A 17,842-nucleotide genomic window follows, 5' to 3' on the forward strand; every position below is an offset into this window, starting at 1 on the left:
TCTTCTCATCACCTCATTATCTGTTCTTGCCCTGTGGTCCTCTGTGGGATCAAGATGCCTTTATCCCAAAGGTGGGGTCTGGGTGGTCTTCAGGACATGTTAGGGGTAGAGGTGTCAGGGGGCAGGGCATGGGGGAAGCCCACAGATCAACCCAGAGCCCACACACTCCCTAGCATCCCCCTTTCTGGAAATTTCCATGTGGCTGACTTACTGCAGAAGAAGCCATGTAGTCTGCATGTGTTGCCCATGCTGATTCCTTCCGAGGACAGATCAGATCAGATCAGTCGCTCAGTCGTGTCCGACTCTTTGCGACCCCATGAATCGCAGCACGCCAGGCCTCCCTGTCCATCACCAACTCCCGGAGTTCACTCAGATTCACGTCCATCGAGTCAGTGATGCCATCCAGCCATCTCATCCTCCGTCATCCCCTTCTCCTCCTGCCCCCAATCCCTCCCAGCATCAGAGTCTTTTCCAATGAGTCAACTCTTTGCATGAGGTGGCCAAAGTACTGGAGTTTCAGCTTTAGCATCATTCCTTCCAAAGAAATCCCAGGACTGGTCTCCTTCAGAATGGACTGGTTGGATCTCCTTGCAGTCCAAGGGACTCTCAAGAGTCTTCTCCAACACCACAGTTCAAAAGCATCAATTCTTTGGTGCTCAGCCTTCTTCATAGTCCAACTCTCACATCCATACATGACCACAGGAAAAACCATAGCCTTGTCTAGGCGAACCTTTGTTGGCAAAGTAATGTCTGTGCTTTTGAATATGCTATCTAGGTTGGTCATAACTTTCCTTCCAAGGAGTAAGCGTCTTTTAATTTCATGGCTGCAGTCACCATCTGCAGTGATTTTGGAGCCCAGAAAAATAAAGTCTGACACCGTTTCCACTGTTTCCTCTCTGTTTCCCATGAAGTGATGAGACCGGATGCCATGATCTTCGTTTTCTGAATGTTGAGCTTTAAGCCAACTTTTTCACTCTCCTCTTTCACTTTCATCAAGAGGCTTTTGAGTTCCTCTTCACTTTCTGCCATAAGGGTGGTGTCATTTGCATATCTGAGGTTATTGATATTTCTCCAGGCAATCTTGATTCCAGCTTGTGTTTCTTCCAGTCCAGCGTTTCTCATGATGTACTCTGCATATAAGTTAAATAAGCAGGGTGACAATATACAGCCTTGACGTACTCCTTTTCCTATTTGGAACCAGTCTGTTGTTCCATGTCCAATTCTAACTGTTGCTTCCTGACCTGCATACAAATTTCTCAAGAGGCAGATCAGGTGGTCTGGTATTCCCATCTCTTTCAGAATTTTCGTTTATTGTGATTCTGAGGACAAGAGTCTTCCAAATGATTAACTCTTAGCTTTCGTTCCACTGCTTCCTGAAGCCTGCTGTGTTCTCATGTTCCTTTTTGAATGTTCTTTTAATGTGTCATTTCAGGAAGCATCCTTATGGCTATTGTCTTAAAACTGTTGTGGGAAAGTGGTTTCCCAGCTTTTAAGTGTCAAACAAACATGTCCATGTACTCAGGTGTGTGTTGCATTGCTGTGACCAGGGGAACCAGTGTCACTTAACGTGAGGAGTCATAATGATCCTTTCATCTCAGAGGTGATGCTGCTGTCTGGAGGAGCTGTGGTCCCTTGGCATCATTTCTGTCGTGATGTAGAGCTGGTGGTCCACAGAGAAAGCTGCATCGTGCCTATTTTCAAGTTGTGGCTTAATTATTTTGGCAACTTACTGCCTGAAAGTGAAAGTCGCTCAGTTGTCTCTGACTTTTTGGCGACCCCATGGACAGTAGCCCGCCAGGCTCCTCTGTCCATGGAATTCTCCAGGCAGGAATACTGGAGTGGTTTGCCATTTCCTTCTTCATAGAATCTTCCTATCCCAGGGATTAAACCCAGGTCTCCTACATTGCGGACAGATTCTTTACCATCTGAGCCACCAGGGAAGTCCAACTTATTGCCTAAAGCTGCCTTGTTGTCCTGAGGTTAAAATTAACAGTGTGTTTGGTACATTTACTCCTAAATCCTGTGGCATTTCGGAAAAAACAGAGGCTGGGAGTCTAAGAATAGATACAAATGACAGGAAGCCCAGAAATTCTTTTAGATTTTTGAGCCCAGAAATTCTTTTAGATTTCTAAATATACTGTTAGATTATTAACTTTGATTGGGCTTGACTTGTGTCTGCCCACCTCTCTGGATGTCAAGACATTTAGTAACTGTAGACTTGGAAGTCCTTCCTTTGGTGGGTGTTTTATTATAGGACACGGTGAATTCAGTGACGTTTGTGCACTGATGCAAGGCTTACATCTGCAAGACAGATGACTGAGTGTTGTGTGAAATGTTGCCACCCTTCTGCTAATTTTGTATTTTGTTCTTTCACAATAGGTGCTTTCTCAGCTTCCCAAAGTTAAGAATTCCCATCATGGGATCCTGTTTTTCTGTAGTTTTTAACTTTCTAAGTTTTGCTCTGTGGAAATGGAAGTACAATTGTGAGTCATCTCACGTAGAGGAATTATGAAAAAAGCCTTTCTTGGGGGTTAAACTTTGTTCCCCTGGGTGGTCCTGGTTGGCTGCTTTGATCTAGGAGGTGATCTGCAGGCACCCATTTGTGAGTCAGGAGATCAGCCTGGTCCATGCCTTCCCGGTGTCGTTCAGGGTGGCTTGATGTGACTGATCTGAGCTCCCTGCTGTCACCTCCTCAGAACTGAAGCCACCACTTCAGTTAGGAGTGAGTCAGGAGGTCAGCCTGGTCCATGCCTTCCCGGTGTCATTCAGGGTGGCTTGATGTGACCGCTCTGAGCTCCCTGCTGTCACCTCCTCAGAACTGAAGCCACCACTTCAGTTAGGAGTGAGTCAGGAGGTCAGCCTGGTCCATACCTTCCCGGTGTCATTCAGGGTGGCTTGATGTGACCACTCTGAGCTCCCTGCTGTCAACTCCTCAGAACTGAAGCCACCACTGACACCCACCTTCTGGATTCAGCTTAGCATTTTACATCTCAGTAAAGGGGGAGGCAAGAGAAGATTCAGATCATAATTAACTTCAGGAAACACACGGAATCTGCGTGGAAGTTTCAACATATATTTAGTCTAGAAGCTTCTGTCTGCACATCAGATGGCCCCTTTCACCTGCCCACAGCCGTCCCCAGACATTCTCTGCAGGCGCTTCGCGGAGCCCTCTTGGCCATCACACTTCCCCGTGTCCTCCTCCCTGTGAGCCGACCCTTGGACCTGTGGCAGGTGTCTTCTGCTTCTGTTCTCTGCTCCACCCCGCGTGCTCACTGTCTGCCTCTCCTCCAGGTATATCCCAGTGACCCTTCACCTGCGGCCTCTCCAAGCCAGACGTGGTCATCCCCTTCCATTGCTGTCTCTTCCTCTGCTCACCACGACCGTGACTACGCTGAGCCAGGTGCTCGGGTGCTCTGGATGACGTTATGGCAGCCCCTCTCTGTACCCTCTACGCCCTCGGTGCTGTGCCTGACCATCTTGTTCCCTGACTGTATTTCAGCATTTCCCCAAACTCACATCCGGCGATGGCCTTCTTTTTCTCATGAAGTCGTGATGTTCTCCAGCTGCCTGGAGAAATGGGTCAGCTTCCAGTTTCTGCTTCACAGTCAATGCAGTCAACTCTCCTAGCCTTTGGTTTTTAGAAACACAAGTAGAGCATCCCTCTGGATGCCCAGAAGCCTCTGGAAGGATGGATTCCAACAGTGGCTAGAAAGAAGCATGAACTCTAACGGCCGGAACAGCCACAGCTGATGTTCACTGATCACTTGCTGTTCTGAGTGCTTTCTTATCTTTAGCATCTTGTGTGATCCTTAAGAGTAACCCTGTTCCACGGTACGGTCATGGATTTTAGATGAAGACATCTAGAGTTATTAATGAACTTGCCCGAAGTTGTGGGACTGGGTGTATGGATGACGGAGGCCCAGATTGCCTGGTTCCAGAGCCACATTCCATTCCCCTAGAGAGTGTCCCTGGGCACCAGTGATCCCATGGATCAGAAACAGGACCCATGACCGATCATCCACATTGACAGATAGCAGGTCTGGATCATATCCTCTAGGGCTATAAAGACATCAGCTTCACTTCCCATGGAGCTTTTCATTGAAATGGATATGTCCTAAGTTTTGTTTTTGGTGGGGGTGTAAAGCAACTAAAAAACTTTGACACCGTGCCCCAGACGTTGGGTTTGTCCGAAGGAGGATAAAGGCAGTTCAGTGGGCTGGTCCTGAGGCTTCCTGAGGGGTCTCAGTGATGGCCCCCCACCCATGTTTACTGCAGGGGCTTCAGTTTCTTTACCACACGTGGATCTCAGTGCTAGATTTGGGGCATTTGGGGTGTAGCCATCAGAATTAATACAAGCACTGACATTTTAACTCCAGTCCACAAATCTTACAGCTCTGTGGGATTATCCTAGGAAAGACTACCCTGCAAACTGGGCAGTCTGCCCAGAGGATTCTCGAACCTTCTATCGAGGGCTACAGTGATACTTATCCACAGGAAAAAATGCATTGCTGTGTGTGGTGTGTGTGTGAAGCTGGAAAGTCTTTCATGCAGCAGTGCTTACCCCTTATCCCATGTGATGTATTCTGGCATTTTCTATTCTATTCTGGTATTTTTTAGTCTATTCTGAACTAATGTATTTCACTAAAAAAAATTTCTGGTTGACAGGCGCTAAATTTATTTCCTAAAGAGCAAGTGTATCTCAACCCACATTTGAAGAACACTGTTCTTTACCATCCTTTCTATTTCTTTCGCCGTCTTTCCTGTTTGGTTTCATATGAAATATTATTAGTTTTCTGTGTGTCTTCCATCGTCAAGTAAAGGCACAGGTTCCTGGCGCTCAGTGAATTTCTTGCCCAGCGTGTAGTCTGGACTGGGGCGAGGATGGATTGAATTTGAGGCCCCTGAGCTGAGCTGGGCACACAGACACGTGAGACTTTGCCGTCCTTCCAGGGGTTCGTTCCTGGGGCACCAGCTTCCTCGTCTCTCGCCTTTCTTGCTACTGGTGGTCCCACGTCTGCCTGGCCTTCTCAGGAAGGAAGTGTGCTGGAAATAAGCTGTACTGGCATAGTAGTAAATGCAGTTGTGGGATGGTCTTTGCCCTCCAGTCAGTATGGTTTTCATTTGCTTAAAAATTAATATCTGGACTTGAAGTACACATATTTGTCTTCTATTTTATTTAAAATTTTTCCTTATCAAGAGTTTTGGCTACTTTATGTCCATTTCTAAGCTAGCATCTGGGGTTCATGACTGCTTCTCATGAACTTGTAAGTTTCATATATGTTTGCCCTCTGAAAAACTCTCTGAATGTCTTAGATCTTGATTGTGCTTGCTCAGTTTTGTCCGACTCTTTGTGACCTCAGGGACTGTAGCCTGCCAGGCTCTTCTGTCCATGGGATTCTCCAAGCAAGAATACTGGAGTGGGTTGACATTTCCTCCTCCAGGGGATCTTCCAGATCCAGGGATTGAACCCACGTTTTCTTGAGTCTCTTGAGTTGGCAGATGGGCTCTTTACCACTAGAGCCATCAGGGAAGTCCAGGAATGATGACAAACAAATAATACGATTTCCTTGCAGATGGGAAACTCAGGTTTCACAGGTTAACTGCTGACCTGTTCAGGGCCTCTGCTCTAGTAATAGCAGTTCTGCCTTGGCCCCTATTTCCCGAACCCCTCTATCTTCCACTTCATGTGCTGAATTCAAGATTTCTATAAGGATGTGAAGTCTTATCAGTTTTAAACAAATCAGGGATTTGTTGTGTCCTTGAGCTCAGTATAAATATAAAATGTGATCTTGTTAGAAAAGTGGAAAATGCCAAAAGGTCAATTAAGAAAAACAAGACTCACTGGTCTTCTCACCGCCCATAAATTACAGTGTCAGCGTGTTTTCCTTTCTAATTGTGGGCTTTTCCTCCTTACTTCGCATCGTGATATGTCTATGATGATGTATGAGATTACATATATATGTGTACAGATATTTACATACACATGTGAATGTTTATATATACATACTTTTACAACTTGCCTTTTATTCACATACATTTACATGTATCCTTTAGTATTTTTGAAGAACATCTATTCATTTATTGATTTAATTGGAGGATAATTGCTTTACAGTGTTGTGTAAGTTTCTGTTGCACAGCAACATGAAGGAGCCAGAAGTATACACATCTCCCCTCCCTCTGGGAGCCTCCCCATCCTCCTGCTCTGGGTCATCATAGAGCGTGGAGCTGAGCTTCCTGTGCTGTATAATGCAGCTTCCCACTAGCTATCTCTTTTACACATGGTTATGTATATATGCCAATTTGCTACTCTCTCATTTTGTCCCATCGTCCCCTTCCCCCACTGTGCCCGCCATGAAGGACATCTTTTTTAAGGTTATGTTGCTTCATGGTTGTGTCATAGATTATTTTACTAGTTTTCTGCTATAGTTGGGCACTTAGATTGTTTCTAGCTTCCCTCTCCATGAACAGTGCCTCGGTAACCTCCCTGGCAGGCCCTTTCTCTATGGCAAAGAGCTTGTTCTGTCTGCTTAGCTGGGCCCATCCAGATTTCCAAATGCTCTGAAGGTCTATGAGGTCGGGAGCAGAGCTGTCAGAACTCGCTGCCCTCCCGGTGAATCTGCGCCCTTCTCACCTGGGCTGTGACTCGCTGCCTTCCCAGTGAATCTGCACCCTTCTCACCTGGGCTGTGACTCGCTGCCCTCCCGGTGAATCTGCGCCCTTCTCTCCCGGGCTGTGGTGTTCTATGTGATTGCCTGCCCTTCACACTAGAACCCAGGTTCTGTCTGGGGTTCCACTCATCCCCTGCTTCGTGGGACTGAGGACTGGACTGCAGTGTTGGGTGCCCTGGGAGCTATTTGATCCTACGGAGTCACCTGCTTACATAACCTTGGTGTCTCCGTGCAGGATTGGTGGCCAAACCAGGTAAGGAGATGAGAGTTCTGCTGAGTCCAGTTCCTTTAGCTCAGATGGTTCTGGACCCCAAGGAAGCCAGCCAGTGAGATATGGGAACCATCATAGTTGTTGTTCAGTTGCTAAGTTGTATCTGACTCTTTGTGACCCCATGGACTACAGGACGCCAGGCTTCCCTGTCCTTCACTAGCTCCTAGAATTTGCTCAGATTCATGTTCATTGAGTCAGTGATGCTGTCTAACCATCTTATCTTTTACTATCCCCTTTTCCTTTTGCCTTCAGTCTTTCCCAGCATCAGGGTCTTTTCTAATGAGTCAGCTCTTCGCATCAGGTGGCCAAAGTACTGGAGCTTCAGCTTCAGCATCAGTCCTTCCAATGACTATTCAGGGTTGATTTCCTTTAGGATTGACTGGTTTGATCTCCTTGCAGTCCAAGTGACTCTCAGGAGTCTTCTCCAGCACCACAGTTCGAAAGCATCAATTCTTTGGTGCTTAGCCTTCTGTATGGTCCAGGTCTCACATCTGTACCTGATTACTGGAAAGACCATGGCTTTTAATATATGGACCTTTGTTGGCAAAGTGATGTCTCTGCTTTTTAATACATTGTCTAGGTTTGTCATAGCTTTCCTTCCAAGGGGCAACCATCAGAGATAAGGATGTATTCTAAATACATGAGGAGCATCAGAGCCATGCTGACCCTGGGACCATAGCTGTTTGGGCCCCAGAGGGGCTAGAGCTTCTCAGCTCCCAGTGTGTGTACACACATCACCTGGAGGTCTTGTGAAAGTGCAGATTCCCTCCTAGTCATTCCCAGGAGTGCTGCTGGTGTTGATCCTTGGCCAATCTTTGAGGTGGGCGGGGCCAGGACTCGTGCTTAGGACCATCCTGGCTGCCCCAGAGTGGAGGAGTGGGGAGTGGGAGTCTGGGCAGGTGCTGATGTTCCCCTGCAGGCTGTCTTCACCTGTGGACTAGCCCTCCGCTGCCCAATGTTCTAGACTGTTGTGATTTCACAAGTTTTCCATGTATACAGATGATAAGACACAAGTGAAGTCATGATTCACATCAAAAAAGAAGCATCAGCAGCAAGAACAAATAAAGGGAAGAAAATATTCTAGGGCATTTGCTTGGTAAACCTTTGGCTCAAAATGCTTCCAGTTGTTCATTTCCATGCTGCTTTCCAGTCTGTGGTTTCTAGACTCCTCAGAGTTCCAGAGTCTGGCTAAGTGATTTGAACTTACCCAACATGGGGGCTTCCAACTGCCTCCAATTTATAATTTGGAAAGCATTTGCCCAGTGTTGGATTTCTGGAATCTCCTTCTTGGCCAGAGTTCCTGGTGGGGAGTTCCACAATCATCTTGGCTACTGTCCTAGGAGACTTGAGAGACCACCCATGTGGGCAGACTTTGTCTGGAGCTGTCTGGATGCAGACAATGTTTCCTAGCCATCTGCCTCCCCACCCCCATTGGAAGTGGGTAAGACTCTGCAGCAATAGCGGAAATGCAGCCTTAGAGGGAAGCAAGATGATTTCTGTTCTCCACTCTAATCAAACCAGCAGTTTGTATTGTTTTTCTACCTAAGTCATAGTGCATGTGCATGAGAGTTTTTAGACTTACAACCCAGATAAGATTCACTTTACCCCCTTTTATCATTATTTCATGATCTCCTTTTTGTGTTGACTTTTTATCCAAGTTATGGTGCACATGTGTGAGAGTTTTTATATCAGTTGTTACAACCTAGATACAGTTTGCTTTACTCCATTTTTATCATTGTATCATGAGTGTTTTTCCATATTAATGAGTAGTTATAATCATATATATACTGGCTCTATACCAGTTCAGAACAGATGCCTGAATTGATGTGCGTTTGTTTGCTTAATCAAATGATATTTCATCATCCTAATTTTTCCACTGTTGAATACTGCGATTTTTGCTTTTAGCATTTTAAGCCTGTTCAGTTCAGTCGCTCAGTCGTGTCTGACTCTTTGCGACCCTGTGAACTGCAGCACGCCAGGCCACCCTGTCCATCACCAACTCCTGGAGCTTACTCAGACTCATGTCCATTGAGTTGGTGATGCCATCCAACCATCTCATCCTCTGTCGTCCCCTTCTCCTCCTGCCCTCAATCTTTCCCAGCATCAGGGTCTTTTCAAATGAGTCAGCTCTTCGTATCAGGTGGCCAAAGTATTGGAGTTTCAGCTTCAGCATCAGTCCTTTCAATGAATACCCAGGACTGATTTCCTTTAGGATAGACTGGTTGGATCTCCTTGCAGTAAGGGACTCTCAAGAGTCTTCTCCAACACCACAGTTCAAAAGCATCAATTCTTCTGCACTCAACTTTCTTTATAGTCCAACTCTCACATCCATACATGACCACTGGAAAAACCATAGCCTTGACTAGATGGACCTTTGTTGGCAAAGTAATGTCTCTGCTTTTTAATATGCTGTCTAGGTTGCTCATAACTTTCCGTCCAAGGAGTAAGTGTCTTTTAATTTCATGGCTGCAGTCACCATCTGCAGTGATTTTAGAGCCCAGAAAAATAAAGTCAGCTACTGTTTCCACTGTTTCCCCATCTATTTGCCGTGAAGTGATGGGACTGGATGCCATGATCTTTGTTTTCTGAATGTTGAGCTTTAAGCCAACTTTTTCACTCTCCTCTTTCACTTTCATCCAGAGGCTTTTTAGTTCCTCTTCACTTTCTGCCATAAGGGTGATATTATCTGCATATCTGAGGTTATTGATGTTTTTCCTGGCAATCTTGACTCCAGCTTTTGCTTCTTCCAGCCCAGCGTTTCTCATGATATACTCTGCCTATAAGTTAAATAAGCAGGGTGACAATATACAGCCTTGATGTACTCCTTTTCCTATTTGGAACCAGTCTGTTGTTCCATGTAGTGAACATGGAACTGTTCATGTTTAAGCCTGTAGTGAATGATTTTATTGAGTAGTTGGTGGCATTGATCTTTTGTTTAATTTTGTGATGAATTTCCTCCGTGTTGATTACCACATGTTCCTGCCTCTGTCGGATTAGCAGCCTTTGATTTGAGATTGCAGGATTCCAGGCCCTTCCCAGCCACCTGGCCTGTCCCCTTTGATGCTCACTGGCGGAAAAGTGCTCTCTTTAGTTCTTGGCTTCAGTGCTCAGGCCCTTGACGTGATTCCTTCCCCTTCCCCTTCCCCTTGCCTTTGGCTTTCAGGGCTCTCTCCCCTAGCTCCCTTCATCTGCACTCTCTGCCTCCTGTGTGTCCCCCTGGCACTGGACCAGACACAACCCCACCCTCTTCTCCTTCCACCGTTGCAGTCAGGGTTTATTCTGTGCTCTGTGAAAATGAGCAGGTCTCATGGATGGCTTTATGTGTAGCACATGTCATTTATTTACTCATTTGTTTCAGAAATTCATTTACTCATATGTTCATTCTGTGTGCCAGGCACTGGACACAGAGCATATATGACAGATGTGGGCTGTGTCCTCATGATGATTACATTTAAGTCAGTGAGACAGATATAAATTAAATCACCCAACCCATACGTGTGTAGTTGTATGGTTTTAAGCACAGCACAGACATGAATCTCTAATTTGAGATTGTCTTGCGTCCTGTTGAGGGAAGTAAGGGATAGGATGACAAGGCGTATCAGGGGTTAGGGTTAGGGTTAGGTGGGAGGTTGTTTCAAGGAAGGTTTGACTTCCCTGTGGCTCAGATGGTAAAGCATCTGCCTACAGTGCAGGAGACCCGGGTTCAATCCCTGGGTTGGGAAGATCTCCTAGAGAAGGAAATGGCAACCCCTCCAGTATTCTTGCCTGGAAAATCCCATGGATGGAGGAGCCTGGTAGGGCTACAGTCCATGGGGCTGCAAAGAGCTGGACACAACTGAGCAACTTCACTTTCCTTTCAGGAGTGAAAGAGGCACTAGGTGGGGGAACATGTCCTGGGTTCCCCCAGGAAGAGCAGCCTGGAAGGTCTTTGCTGCTTTCAAGGACTGGCCGTACGATCAGCAGTTGTGGGTGGACAGATGGGTCGTGAGGCCAGGTGGGATGTTGGGAGAGCGTAGGGAAGCAGGTGAGCATGTGAGGGCAGAGCCCTGTGGTCCCACTCAGGATCCATGGACGCCACAGGAAAGGTCATGCTCAGGCCTGACTTGGCTTCTCAAAGGGCCATTTGACTGCTGTCTACAGAAGGGATGGGGGCAGCCGTGATAAGGTGAGAGGCTGACATCAGGTCTGGGTAATGGATCCTGCGTGGGGCTGGACTACAGTGAGGTCCTCAACACTGTTGACACCCAGGGCCCATCCTTCTTGGCTGTGGCGCTGTCTTGCACACCAGAGTTATTTAGCAGAATCTCTGGCCTCTACACACTATATGCAGTTCCTCGAATAACGACCAGAGATGTGTCTGGACATTGGTAAGTGTCTCCTGGGGTGGGGGTTGGGGGCAAAATGGCCTGTGGCTGAGACATTGGGTTCCTGGATTGGTGACGAGTGTTGAAAGGAGGGTTGAGACTTGCTGGTGTCGTTTACAAACTGTGGTGGTGGCTCTGATGTGGGAGGTGAGAAAAAGCAGAGGGGGTGTCATCTCCCAAATCTTTAGCTTAAGCTACTGTGTGATGGAGAGACAGGGCTTCCTTGGTGGCGCAGTGGTCAAGAATCTGCCTGCTGATGCAGGAGATGCAGCTTCGATAACCGGGTTGGGAAGATCCTCTATAGGAGGAAATGGCCACCCACTCCAGTATTCTTGCCTGGAGAATCCCATGGATAGGGGAGCCTGGCGGGCTGTAGTCCACAGGGTCTCAAAGAGTTGGACACGACTGAGCATGCAGGTGTGATGGAGAGACATCTTAAGAAACGGTGAAGGTTCTACAATATGTAGACGTTGAGGGTGGGCTTCTCCTGAGACCCTGCTTGAAAGTTATCTCTTTCTTAGAGCCACTGTGTTAGTAACTTTGCCTGACTCCATTGTGGGAAATGGGTTCCTGGGCAGCTTTCATGTGCTGATAATTTATTTACATGCTTTTGCGTGGATATCCCTCTGCCATTTCTAACTGCACGGCCATCGTTTAGGACCGGCCTCTCATTTTCTGATTCTCTTTAGGCAGTGTCCAGTTTCCACCCTTTGTCTCCTGTCTCCTTAGTGGTGCTGCTGGCTGGGTGACTGGAGGTGCTTATGTAGATAGAGAGCCTGTTGCTTTAGATGCTTGGCTCCATTCAGTTCAGTCGCTCAATTGTGTCTGACTCTTTGCGACCCCATGGACCACAGCACGCCAGACCTCCCTGTCCATCACCAACTCCTGGAGTTTACCCAAACTCATGTCCTTTGGTGTGGTGATGCCATCCAACCATCTCATCCTCTATTGTCCCCTTCTCCTCCTGCCTTCAATCTTTCCCAGCTGCAGGGTCTTTTCAAATGAGTTCGTTCTTCACATCAGGTGGCCAAAAGGAAAGTACCAAACCCAGACTCCCATAGGCTTTGGATAGAGCTTATCTGATGCTTCTGTTCAGGTGGATTAGGGACCAGGAGATAATCCTAATCCCTTCCATTTGGGGAGCACTCTCCCTCATCAGAACCTTTCCATGCATGTCATCACTTATGATGCTCCCAGCACCGCCATGGTGCCCAATCAAAGTGATAACGAAAAGGCATCAGAAAAGGAGGGGAGAAAACACGATCATGTAAAGTCACTGCGTTTTAAAAGCAGAGTCATTGTCGGAAACATTTGGAGCCCAGGTCCACTGACTCTTCTCTGGGATCTTCACATTGATTGCGGCTGTCCCTTGGGGCTCCTCCTGAGATTTTTGTTCTAGGAAAAATGAGGGAGTTTTAAATGGAGTCTAAAGCAGTCTGACCCATCTAAACCTAGGTCTCCCAGTAAACTGAAGACACAGGGTCTCCTGTGTACCTTGCTTGTCGACTGCTTTTTATTCAAGTGTTTTACAAACACTTGAATGTGTTTGTAGGTTTTTACTGAGTTTCTGTGGATAGTAGCCCCTTTTAATTGCAAATAACATAAACCTCAAACAAGAGCTAAGTAAATGGCAAGATATTCCAGTTCTTGGGTAAGAAGACTGAATATTTTTAAGGTGTTGGGTCTTTCCAGCTTGATCTGTAGACTCCATGTCATCCCAAGTCAAAAATTTCAGCAAGTTACTGTGTTGCTGTTGACAAATTGATTTTAAAGGGACACCAGAAGCAGAAGACCCAGAATATTCCACTCTGTTCTAAAGGAGAACATCAGAGGACTGACACTCTGTGACTTCAGGACTTACTGAAAAGCTGCAGTAGTCTAAATGTATAAACTCAATTCATATTCACTTCAGAAAGAAGGACAGTAACTGATTCATGTCGTTGGGTAGGTCAAGGCTTTGGTCATGACTGTGCCCAGGGAGGGGCTGAAAGACGTCCTCGCTTTTGGAGACTTCCTTGGTGGTTCAGTGGTTGTCTCCTGCTTCCACTGCAGAGGGTGTGAGTTCAACCTCTGGTCAGGGAACTAAGATTCCACATGCCGCGTAGAGTGCCTCCCCCGCCCCCACCACCCAGAAGAAAAGAAATCCTTGCTCTTGGCTCAGTGGCTTCCCAGGTGGCTCAGTGGTATAAAATCGACCTGCCCATGAAGGAGACACAGGTTTGATCCCTGGGTCAGGAAGATCCCCTGGAGTAGGAAATGGCAACCCACTGCAGTATTCTTGCCTGGGAAATCCCATGGACAGAGGAGTCTGGCAGGCTATAGTTTATGGAGTCGCAAAAGAGACAGACACAACTCAGCTACTGAGTACCCATGCACACAGGCTCAGTACTCTCTTCTGTCTATTTGAGGGAAGAATGGCCACCACTAGTCTGAGGCTTGTATTTTTTCTTACTATTTATAATCCTAGAAGACCCAGATTGTCTAGCTTTTCAAGGCTAAAATTATCTTCAGAAAGACCCCCTCATTAACCTTCCTCCTGTAAAGGAGGGACCATCCCTGGAAGGAAAACACTCAAGGAGGTTGAAAGAGAAGTAGAGGCTTCCTGCTGCAAAGAGTGGAGAGAGAGGGATAAAGCAGCCAGCAGGGGGGTTGACCTGACATTGGTGAGTGTAGCTGAAGCCAATGCTAATTTGTGACTTTGTGAAATGGTTTCTGTAGCTATTCTCCAGACCTGTCTACTGGGCTGATGGAAAGGGTACTTAAAGCCCTCATTTAGGTTTGGTGTTCCAACCTGCATGCCAAGTAGCCCAGGCTGAGACCTGAGAAGAGATCAGCCCTTAAATATGCCCAGGAAGAATTTTACTGAGAAACAAGTTGGCTAGTGCTAGAGCATTGGAAAGTATGAAAAAATAAATTCATAATTGAGTTTAAAAAATGATCAGCTCCATTATATCAAATAATTTCAAAGTTTCATTAAAGCCATTTTTCAGAACTTTATGATGGAATAAATTACTTTCGTGTGTGTATGGATGAAATCTTGGACTAGATGTTGAATTTTAAAAGCTCTCAAGTAGTTAACACTGGTATGTAGTTAATATGGGAGCTGGGGAGTGGGAAGTTCACATCCGTGCCTGGGGAATCCCATGGACAGAGGGGCCTGGTGGGCTATGCTCCACAGGGTCACAAAGGGTCGGACGTGACTGAAGCAACTTAGCATGCACGCAAAGTCACATCTGAGTTTTTTCAGGAATTTACGCAGGGATAGAGTTGTCCTGTGGAGAAGGGAATGGCAACCCCCTCTAGTATTCTTGCCTGGAGAATCCCATGGACAGTGGAGCCTGGCAGGCAACAGTTTATGGGGTCACAAGAGTCAGACATGACTTAGTGACGAAACCATAACCAGAGTTGTCCTGGGAGGGAGGGTCAGTCCTTGAATTTCCCTTCTTCAGCCCATGGCTTTTCTGTGATATCCCCAAATCAGTTTATAAGTTACACTGTAAACTTTAGAATCCTGTGCCAGGCAGACCAATTTTGATGAGAAGCTGAGTAGTATTATTCTCTATGAACTGTGAATGTGACAGTTTTATAATTCAAGGAGAATTATTTTTCCCTTGGGAAATCCTACACATCCAATATGGTACATTGAATTAGGGGCGCGGTAAAGGAAAGAGAAGGCTATAAAAGGCATATCTTATTAAAATCAAGCAGCTTTCATTCCTGCCTGTGTAACCTGTAGATACAGTGATTGATTCTTAGTTAGACTTGCTAATTTTTTTTGAAGCATAAATCGTCTTCTCTCCAATGTGATTAAGGAAGAGCAGCACTTCTCATCATCTGATTAAATAAAATGTAACTAAAGTGCAATTAATTTTGGAAAATGAGATTTTCATAGAATTCCGGGAAATACACATTGTGGCATTACACATTTTATAGGGTCACCACTCAAGATTAAGTACAGAGGTGCTATGACTGAGAAATTAGGTGACTGCCAAGTCCTTTCATTATTTTTCTTTTAAATGATTCATTTTAAGTTAAAAAAAATACTATTCTTGCTGCTATTTGTCAGGCGGATCATCTGGTTGGTTCCTGGTGGGTCATGGCTCTCGTGATGTGTTCCCATCAATGCGTCCTTCAGGGGAGCAGCACTGTGGCTCCATCCCCCTTGACAATCACTTTGCTGATTTATGTGGTCTACCCGTTGGCCCCTTCTTCTTTCTGCCATATTTTTTTTGGGACATGAAGACAAACCACTGGTTCAGCAGAGTTCCATGTTATAAGATTTGTTTACTGCAATTTCCCCTTTAGGTGTGTCTTGGATATGTGTCAGGTACTTACCCCTTCTCATTTCCCGTGTTCCTACAATTTCCTCTACAATCGGAGGTACCTCCAGGGCAGCCAGCAACGCTGTGTTGCAGTGATCTGGGGTGGGAGCTGAGTGTTTTTTGTGCTTCATTGTTAAAACTTTTCCTCACACACAGTCTTGAGTCAACAGAAACTAGAAGACTATTTTTAAATGAAAATTTCATTTTTTTATTTTGATTGCTTCTCAAAGACAGGTAACAACAAAAGAGTCTGCTAAGTCACTTCAGTCGTGTTCGACTCTGTGCGACCCCATAGACGGCAGCTCACCAGGCTCCCCCGTCCCTGGGATTCTCCAGGCAAGAACACTGGAGTGGGTTGCCATTTCCTTCTCCAATGCGTGAATGTGAAAAGTGAAAGTGAAGTCGCTCAGCCCTGGCTGTCTCTTCGCGAGCCCATGGACTGCAGCCTACCAGGCTCCTCCGTCCATGGGATTTTCCAGGCAGGAGTACTGGAGTGGGGTGCCATTGCCTTCTCCGAACAAAAGAGGAAAGTCCTCTAAAATAATACACGTAAATCTACTGCTGTGTGGTTACTCACTGTCAGCCACTTGGTCATGATCTTGTCTGAATTCTTTCTGTTTCTATAAGGATTATGCATGTGATTTACAATAAGCCGGTGATAAATACCTGGCCAGTGCCATTCCCTGCTTGGTTTCCTCACACAGTGTGTTTGAACTTCTTTTCACAGAGTAGGTGATACCATCCTGTTGCAGAGAGACTTGCTGGTTGGACCAAACCAGTATCCAACGAGATGCTGACAAATTCAGAACTACTGAGACTTCCCTGGTTGTCCAGTGGTTAAGACTCTGCCTTCCAATGCAGGGGGTACAGGTTCGATTCCTGGTCGAGCAGCTAAGATCCCATATGCCTTGGTACCAGAAAAGACAAAAACATAAAATAACAGAAGCAATACTATAACAAATTCAATAGAGACCTTAAAAGTGAAGTGAAGTGAAGTTGCTCAGTCGTGTCCGACTCTTTGTGACCTCATGGACTGTATGTAGCCTACTACGCTCCTCTGTCCATGGGATTTTCTAGGCAAGAGTACTGGAGTGGGTTGCCATTTCCTTCTCCAGAGGATCTTCCTGACCCAGGGATCGAACCCAGGTCTTCCTCACTGTAGGCAGATGCTTTACCGTCTGAGCCACCAGGGAAGTCCAAGATCTTAAAAGTAGTTCATGTCAAAAACTAATCTTAAAAAAAAAGGAATTAATTGATGTTACATGACACCAAAAAGCTCAACCAAAATAATCAGCAGTGATCATTAACGAAAAGCAAAGAACCAGAAAGCAGGGGTCTTGGGGTAAACCTCAACAGGGATCTTGGAATTTAAGGCCTAAGGCAGTGTCCCCTGCTTCTGGTGTGGGGAGGATGTGCAGGTGTTTCTGCAGCTCTGCAGCAGCCCTGGTTTTTCCTAACGACCTCCAGGTCCCGGAGGCCCTTCCCTTTCCCTTGGCCCTCTTCTTGGTCCTGGGGATGCCTCTGGTGCCTACTCCACCTGGGTCCTGCCTCTCCTGATGGGCCCCAGCCCCGCCCACTGCTCCCAGCCCCATCCACTGTCCCTCAGCCACGCCCACTGCAACCCAGCCCCACCCACTGCCCCTCAGCCCCGCCCCTGCCCTCAACCCCACCCACTGCTCCCAGCCCCGCCCCTTCCCTCAACCCCACCCACTGCTCCCAGCCCCGACCACTGACCTTCAATCACGCCCGCTGCCCCATAGCCGGCTTCCTCATCTTCCTGCTGGTCCAGCTGCTTTCTTTGTTCTTCTTGGGGGTATTCCAGGTTGAGATTGCTCCTGCTTATTTCTCTGTGGGCACAGAACTTCTTCAAAGACTCCAGTACTTCCCTCTCTGCCTTCTTGCCTGGAGTCTTAGTCTTGAAGTCGGGTAGGTACGTGTAGCCTGTGTGTCCACAGTATGGATGGACCTAGTGCCTCTGTTAGGAGAGGGCAGGAGGATTAATCTTGGGGAAGAAAATGTTTCAGTAACTTAAACATCTGTGTAGTGTTTGCCTAATGTTTATTAAGTTCTTACTGAGAAAACAACCGTGAGTGATTCTCTAGGTCTGCTTTAGATGTTGTGATCTTCATGATGTTACTGTCAGATTTAGTATTTTAATATACATGTGCTTTTGACACGAATGCAGAGATGGTGTGGATTTGATCGCTTGACTTTATA

At 46.4% G+C, this 17,842-nt stretch overlaps 1 protein-coding gene across 4 annotated transcripts in view; it reads left to right on the forward strand.

The window, feature by feature from the left end:
* DOCK1 (dedicator of cytokinesis 1) overlaps positions 1–17,842 on the forward strand; it is a 556,998-nt gene that overhangs the window by 131,342 nt on the left and 407,814 nt on the right. The gene's annotated exons all lie outside the window — the stretch shown is intronic.

Source organism: Bos indicus, chromosome 26 (assembly GCF_029378745.1).
Source record: "Bos indicus isolate NIAB-ARS_2022 breed Sahiwal x Tharparkar chromosome 26, NIAB-ARS_B.indTharparkar_mat_pri_1.0, whole genome shotgun sequence".
In the NCBI taxonomy this organism is placed as follows: Eukaryota; Metazoa; Chordata; class Mammalia; order Artiodactyla; family Bovidae; genus Bos; species Bos indicus.